Here is a 7,562-nt window from a genome sequence, read left to right as displayed (position 1 = left end):
CTTGAGAGGAATGTGTACACACACACACACACACACACACACACAAAGAGAGAGAGAGAGAGAGAGAGAGAGAGAGAGAGGAGAGTTCTGAGAATGATTTCAGGGTAAAGGGAGCAGGCTCTTTAATTTAAAAGAAACAAATGGACTCCTAGAAGTTGAGAGAGCTTGGGGCAGGATACAGTGCCCTGTGTGGAGAGAAACTCCTCCCAGAGAGCAGAGCTCCACCAGGAAAGTCAGCAACGTCCCTGAGACACTGGAAATGCACCCCTGCCAACCAGGAAGAGCAGAGCCAGTGTTCCCGGGAGACTCCCAAGGAACCAGGGGGAAGGAGCTGTGTCCCTACAGCCAAGCGGTGGGGGACCTGCCACACATTTCCATCACAGATGCCGCCCTCCTCCTCCCCCTGCAGGTACCACTGGCAGCTCCAGCTGCCGGCTGCCCTGGAGACCACGCCGCTTCTCAGGAGCGTGTTCACATTTTCATAAGCTCAGCCTCACAGTGGCACACCGAGTGGTTCTTTCCCGTTCTTGTCATCTCCTTCCCTGTAGATTCACATCTTCCGCTTCTCATTGGCGTGTGCTGGGACAGTAGAGACCCAGTGTCTCATGTCCCCAGGACTTGGATCCAACTGGCAGATTGGCCACACTGTCCTGCTTCAGCCTCTTTGCCCCTGCAGGGCTCCCTGTCCTTCAAAGTAGGGAAACAGCTTTCAGCTGACTGAAAACTAAGTGTCCGTTCAAATCTTAAGAGACTGCTTTCTTCCGAGTTGTGAAAAATATGATGTAAACACAGCATATGCTCTGAAGGCTCTGGAATTCTTGGAACCTCCGAGTGTTGGCTCAAGATGCCCACACATCTCCCTCACCATATGTCTTGGGTTAGTGTCTTCCAGAAGCAAACCTTGAGGTAAGGGTTTAAATGCAAGCGGCTTGCTTGGGAGACTGCAGGGTCATCTGGGGTGGGTGGGTGGGGGACATGGACATGAATCAGAGAAAGAAGGAAGGTGAAGAAGATTGAATTTTTGAGCAGATGACTGTGTGTAATAAGGGACTGCTCCCACCAAGGACCTCCGGAGTCTCAGGGATGCTAAGGAAGAAGAGGGCTGGGTATCCATCTTCTAAGTTCCATCAGGCATTGCTGGGAACTGCGCTAGGCAACATAAGCCCAGTAACTTTCAGCTGCCCTGTGTGCAGGCCGTGGAGAGCACTGACACACGGGTCAATCACGTTCTAGGCAGAGGTAGGCAGCTAAAAGAACACCTGCAGGAAATGCCTCAGTAGCAGTAAGCATGAGCAGAGCTGGGACATGTCAGGAGTCTGAGAAGGTTGGAGATGGGTGGCATCAGCCTGGCAGGTGGGTGAGGCCTCCGCAGCAGAAGTGGTGAGCCTACAGGATGCCGTGGGAAGCCTTAGCCTCAATCACGGGCAAGCCCTGGCAGTCATTTTTAGCTCTAGGGGCCCTTGGTCTACGAACATGAGCCATAGGAAGCACAGTGAGGAGGACATGGGAGAGGGAAGGAGGCTGGCTCCCCACTACTCTGCTCACCTTGACAGACACAGAAGCTGAGCCCGGCAGCCCCACAGAGCTCCTTCCTGCCCCCTGCTTAGCAGGGTTGTGACTCAGCCATCCCTAGCCCTGAATCTTCTCCACCATTGCATGCTATCCTTTAACCCCAGGAGCATGGTGAGGGCCGCACCCCTCCTCTAGGAGCTGAACTGCCCTGGGGAGCAGAGGCTGCCGGAAGAGCGAGAACAGCGATGCCATTTTAGGCAGAAATCCATCCTGTGTTCTCTCCTCCCCTCAGACCTCAGCTCTGCAGTGGCAGAGATGCCTGCACCACAGCCCTGCTGCTTACCAGCCTGGCTCGGCACCCTGGCCATGAAGGGGCCTCGGACTTGGAGCCAGGCAGTCACACAAAATAAGTTGAGCTCCACCAAGCAGGAGAAAATTAACCATGACAGCCAGGGCTGGCTGCAGGCCATTTCCTAAGCTCTCCCGCCACTATCTGGTCGAGCAGCTGCTGCTGCTGTGGGTTCATTGTAGCCATCAGCACCTCCTAAGGGGCTCCTGGAAGACTTGTGGGGGTACTGTGGCTACAACCCACCTCTTCAGAGGTGAGTGCTGGTCTCACAGGACCTGGGGTCACGCTACCATGGCCAGCTTTAACGCCAAGCCAATAAGCAGCAGCCCACCCCCATCTGCACCATTTTTCTGATCTGAATCACTTGTGTTCTCCCCACTAGCTGAGCTGAAACATGATTAGCACTCATGTTAAAAGGGACCATTGCATCAAGACACCGATGCATCAAGAGTGTTCAGATGCAAAAGACAGGACAAAAGCTACTGCCAGTTTCCTGTTCCTACCCTAAGGCGGTACCATGTACCTAGTAGCTTCAAACGATACAAATTTACTGCTGCCGTTCTGGGGGTTAACTCTGCCTGTAAGGCAGAGTCCACGTTTAAGCAGGGCTAGTCCTCTTGGAGGCACACTGAAAAGAGCCGTCTTCTTGCCTTTCCCAGTTCCTAGATCCCACTGCAGTCCTAGGCTTGTGGTGCTCTTTACAGCCTCAAAGCCTATTCCATCAGCTTCACTGCCGTGAGCCCAGCCCCTCTCCCAGCACACATCCTCCTGGCTCCTCATGGAAAGGCCCTATGATGCCTCAGAGTCTTCTCACCTCAAAGTCCTGACTTTAGTCACATCTACAAAGCACCCCTGACCCTGACAGGAACGCATTCACCCACCCTGGGGATTAAGGTACGGATACTCCAGAGGATGTATGATGATTCTATCAATCATTCCACTGACAGTCAGAGGCTTCCAGCTCCAAAAGATGTGAATCAAGGGGTCACGAGACACAGCAGAACTCCAAGAGTCTTCCATGTGGTCAGGAGCCACGGAAGTTTCACGCACAACCGTGCTCGGTGCCTCACATAGAGTCAATCGTGCGTCCAAAGGCTCAGGCTGAGAAGCCAAACCTCTGAAGGAGTCACCCCCCACACTGGGAGACTCTGCACCCTCCTTACCTTCCCTGAGTCTCCATCTCCTCAGCTATAAAATGGGGACACGTGGTACATTCCACGAGACAATCAATAGACATCAGGTGTGTATTAATTTGCTACAACCAACATAAAGAAATGATTCTGTGCAGATGGCCCTTTTCGTCTCTGCCTCTGGGGGTCATATCATACCACATGGGGGGAGAGAGATGGAGGCCAGATGAAACTGACCACAGAGGCAGATGAAGCCTGTCTCAGCTATGCTCATGTTCTGGGCTGTCCACTACGAGGCTGACGAATGGGGCAGGGCTCATTCTCATATAAAGGATTTGTGTAGGAGATGCACAGGACCTCAGGCTTGGAGCGTGGGCATCCCTGCTAAGGTAGCCACAGCCCCAGGGCAGGCTCAGTCTCCAGGGGGAAAACAGGGAGTCCTAGACATGTCCCTGAGCTCTGGTGTCTGTCTGTCCTGAATGTCTACGTCTGTCCATTGCAAACTGAATGTCAAGGAGCTGCACATCCCAGGGGCTTTGCATAACCTTCTTTAGACAGAAGACATAACGACACTGGCTGCTGGGACCTCTGCTAGGCCAGGGTTTTCCTGCGCTGCTCCCTGAAGGAAAGCACCAGTGTCTCCCTGCTACGTGCCTCAGGTGCGGTGGGTACAACGGCAGCACAGAGCAGCGCACACCTCTTCACTACTGGGTGCAGGCTAGGACTAGAGCCCAAGCCTCGTGGAGACCAGGCAAGCATGTCCCACTGCCGCCTACCAGCTGTCTTCATCCATCCTTGCTACAAGTGTCTGAAGAGCATCTAAACTGATAAAATGAACGTCCCCGACCTCATGTGGCTGAGTGGAAGGGACAAGAATGAATCAAAGTATCACATCCATGCTTGTGAAGCTATCCCATCCAGAGGAGCACCCAAGGAGGGAGTCTGCCCAGAGGAGCTGGGGACAGACGTGTAGGACGGGGTGAAAGAAACCTGTTTCATCTGCCCCAGCTGCCCCTTCAAGCTGGAGAGGCCATTCATTGGCTGTTACAACCAAAGGATCTGACCCTTCACAAACCCTCATGTGGAAAATAGAGTTGACCCAAAGTTCCTGGCACACAGGCACCCAGAGCTAGGAGCTTACCTTTTCCAGAAGTCAGTTTTACCTCATCTGCCTCAGGAAAAGAACATGTCTGAAGCAGAGAGGCTAAGAATTCCCTGGATACAAAGACAGGCCTAGCCAAAGCTGGGCGAAAGAGTCAAACATGTAGACAAGGGCTGAGGAGATGGCCTGGGAAGAGCAACAGGTGGGTAGCGGCCTTCAGCAGGTCTTCAGACACTATAAGAAAGATGCTAGTTCCATCCCCAGCCCGCAGTTAGCCAGTGAGACTGAGTCTGGGGATAGGACGACAGGGAATGTGCCACAGGAGAAGTCACTGGGAGGAGAAACGTGTGTGTAAGATGGAGAGAGCAGAGGGATGGCTTCCAAAATTGGCAGGTACAGCATGGTGACACCTTTCACACATTAGCTTTATGGAAGACCCTGGACCAGTTACTAATTTAAACCTGTCGCAGGCTCCACCAGTCTTGTGTTGGTTCTAAACACACAGAGACCAGTGGCCGGGGCCACAGCAGGGAGCAGGGTGCCAAGCTGACGCTTGTGGCGTAGGTGAGGTTTATGCGAGAACACGGTATGGAGTGTAGGCTCCTTCATCACCTGAGGCTGTGATCTCCCGGTATCGTCTGGGTGTCTGGGCAGGAATTCACCTGGCTGAGGCCAAAGCAGAGCCCGGCCTTGAAGAAGAACGACCCACAGTAACTGCTGTGGGTCTTCAGGTCTCAGGCAGTCTGGGGAAGTGATTCTGCAGTCAAGGCCCCTAAGAAAGTCCACGTGAAAGCCTGGAATCACATACAAAGATGTGCTTCCTCGACCCCAAAACCCCCACTTGCTGAGGACCTGCAGTGTGAAATAATGAGCGTGGCCGCCTTGAGGCTGCAAGAGTCTCATATTCAAATTGCAGTTCAGAAAGAAAAGAGTGAATAGTTTTGCTTTTAACGGTCCTCAGAATTACCCAAAGAACATCACAGGGTTCTGCCTCTGGCGGTACAGTGTGCGTGCATGTGTGCGTGTTTGTTATATGCCTGTCTGTGTGCCCATCACTCTCCAGCTCGGGGACCCTGCCTCCTGGAGAGGTTTACACACACCAGAGCTGGCTGCTCTCTCCCAGTTCTTATGCAGTCATGCTCCTGTTGACAGCAGAACAAAGCCCAGCTGAGGGCAGCGCAGCAGTGAGCAGAGCTGGTCACAGCTGTAAAAACAGAGCAGTGGCGACAACAGAAAGCGGGCAGAGGCCGACAGTGGGCTACGCAAAGCCTGGGGAGAATCCGCTGAGCAGTAAACAAAGCCAGCAGCTCTCTGATCCAATCCCATTAGATAAGATGGAGCTCTAGAGTGAGCAGCTGGTGCAGACCAGCTGTGCCCCCTGAGCAGATGCAGGGAGGCCTTAAGCCCCAGCATTAGGACCTCAGGAGTCGGGGATTTGGTGTATGACTGACTTAGACAGTGTCGCCAGGATAGGATTCCTGGAAGAGCAAAGGGGGAGTGGCACACCCCTGAAATCTCAGTCCTTGGAAAGTAGACACAAAAGACTCCAAGTAAAAGGCTGTAATAGTTACAATAGATGGCAAGACCCTGTCTTGAAAGTAAATAAAGAAGAAAAGACAAAGAAAAGAAAAGAGAAAGAAAATCTTCTTTCTGTCTGCTCTGTCTTTCCTCTTTTTTCCTCCCTCCTTCTTTCCTTCTTTGTCTTTAGTAAAATAAATAGCAACAAAGCAGCTAGCTGATGCTCTGAACCAAGCCTGCCAGAATCTCAACCTAGGACTTCCTGCCTCCAGAGACCTAAAGACAAAGGCCAACACTTTAAGTCAGAAAATCCCTGATACTTTGTCTCAGCATTCCCAGCTGACCAAGACACTGAGCCTCAGAGAGCAGCCCAGCCACTGTGACAGCCCCAGCCATCCCTGACAGAGGCTGTACTCTCTTAAACCCCACAAGAATGAATCTTCTTCCTCAAACACAAACCCTAGGAAAATGTAACACAAGAAGCCCTCCCTCCCCGCCCAGGCCCTCTCTATGATCATGACATTTCATCTAGGTTATTCTTCCAGGTAGATAAAATATAAATACACATTCAACAATACTTAAGATGTTTATAAGACTTTGAAAAAAAGATGGCTATCTGAAGTTAAACCACTGAGCCTCGGAGGCATTACCCTACATAGGGCTTTCTTGAGAAGTGGCTTGGCACCATTACCCTGACACTGAAATGATGCCCAAGCCTCCTGCAAGACATGGAGCTGGATTATAATGAAGAGGAGAATAAAAGGAGCAAAGTCACGGGATAGCAGAGACATTATTGTTTGCCACTCATAGGACTGTGTCCCTGTAAAGCCCCGGAAGTTACTAAAAATTGTCACATCACAGGCTCAGCTGGGTAAATATTCAGAGTGAAATATTCAGAAATCAAACATTTTCTTGGACAGCAGCAAAGGCAGCTGCAGAATACTTTGTAAAGGTACCAAGTAGATGGACAACAAAGACTTGGAAAGTTTAAAAATAGGACAAAAAGAAATGTTCAAGATATATTTAAAGAAAACTATAAAACTTGACTGAAAGTCATGAAACATTGCAAAGATGATGATGTCGAAGATGTCGCTTCTTTCCCACTGTGCCCAAGTTATTTATAAATCTCATGAAATTCTGACTGCCTGTGGTGTTCTTTTTCCCCCCTTGGAAGTCTTGAATGTTCTATTTTTGGAGTTTGTCTTTTTTTAGCTAGTATGAGTGGGTTCCTGTTCATAGCAATCAAATGACTAGCTCAGCCTGGGCTGCCCCTCCATCGCTCATGGCTTGTATCTCCTGAGTCTTGACGTCTCCTGTATGCTCCTACACCTCCTTCCAAATGGACGTTTACAGATTCTTGCAAACAATAATTTCATTAGCCATGATAACTTTTAAAGACTTGAAAGATTTTTTTCAGCTTTACTTTATCACACCAACACTTTGAGCTTCATATCAACATTGCATTTAAGTGGCTCAAGGCCATGAGCTCAAATTCTCAGAAACAAGAACCTGATTGGTTGAACCCACCTTGGGTCAGGGTCCATTGGTCCAAATGGATGTGGATGTGAACAGCAGAGACCCATGGTTAAGTCTGAGCTGAACAAAGAGTACTGACACGGATGGCATGCAGACGCCTGCTTTGAGCCAGCACGTGTGTGTTCTCACCTATCTCGGTTTAAGTTACTAACATTTCCAAGCAGACTTTTATCTGCATATTGATGTCAAGCAAACACCTTTTCATGGCAGATAAGCTCTCCATGGAGGCCTGGCCAGCTCACAAATCAGAGCTGGGCCCATTTTCAACACGAAGGTGCTTAAGGGCCTACCTGAAGTTCTGGTACTCGCGCCGCTGTGGTCTCAACATAGAGTATCTTCTAGCCTAGAGTCTCTGTGTCAGCTGCCAGAGTTGATTATCCAGGAACCAACATCTTTGAACTTGCTTTGGTGGCCC

The sequence above is a fragment of the Meriones unguiculatus genome, chromosome 17 (genome assembly GCF_030254825.1).
Source record: "Meriones unguiculatus strain TT.TT164.6M chromosome 17, Bangor_MerUng_6.1, whole genome shotgun sequence".
Taxonomy (NCBI): domain Eukaryota; kingdom Metazoa; phylum Chordata; class Mammalia; order Rodentia; family Muridae; genus Meriones; species Meriones unguiculatus.
Note: the sequence above shows the minus strand (reverse complement) of the source record.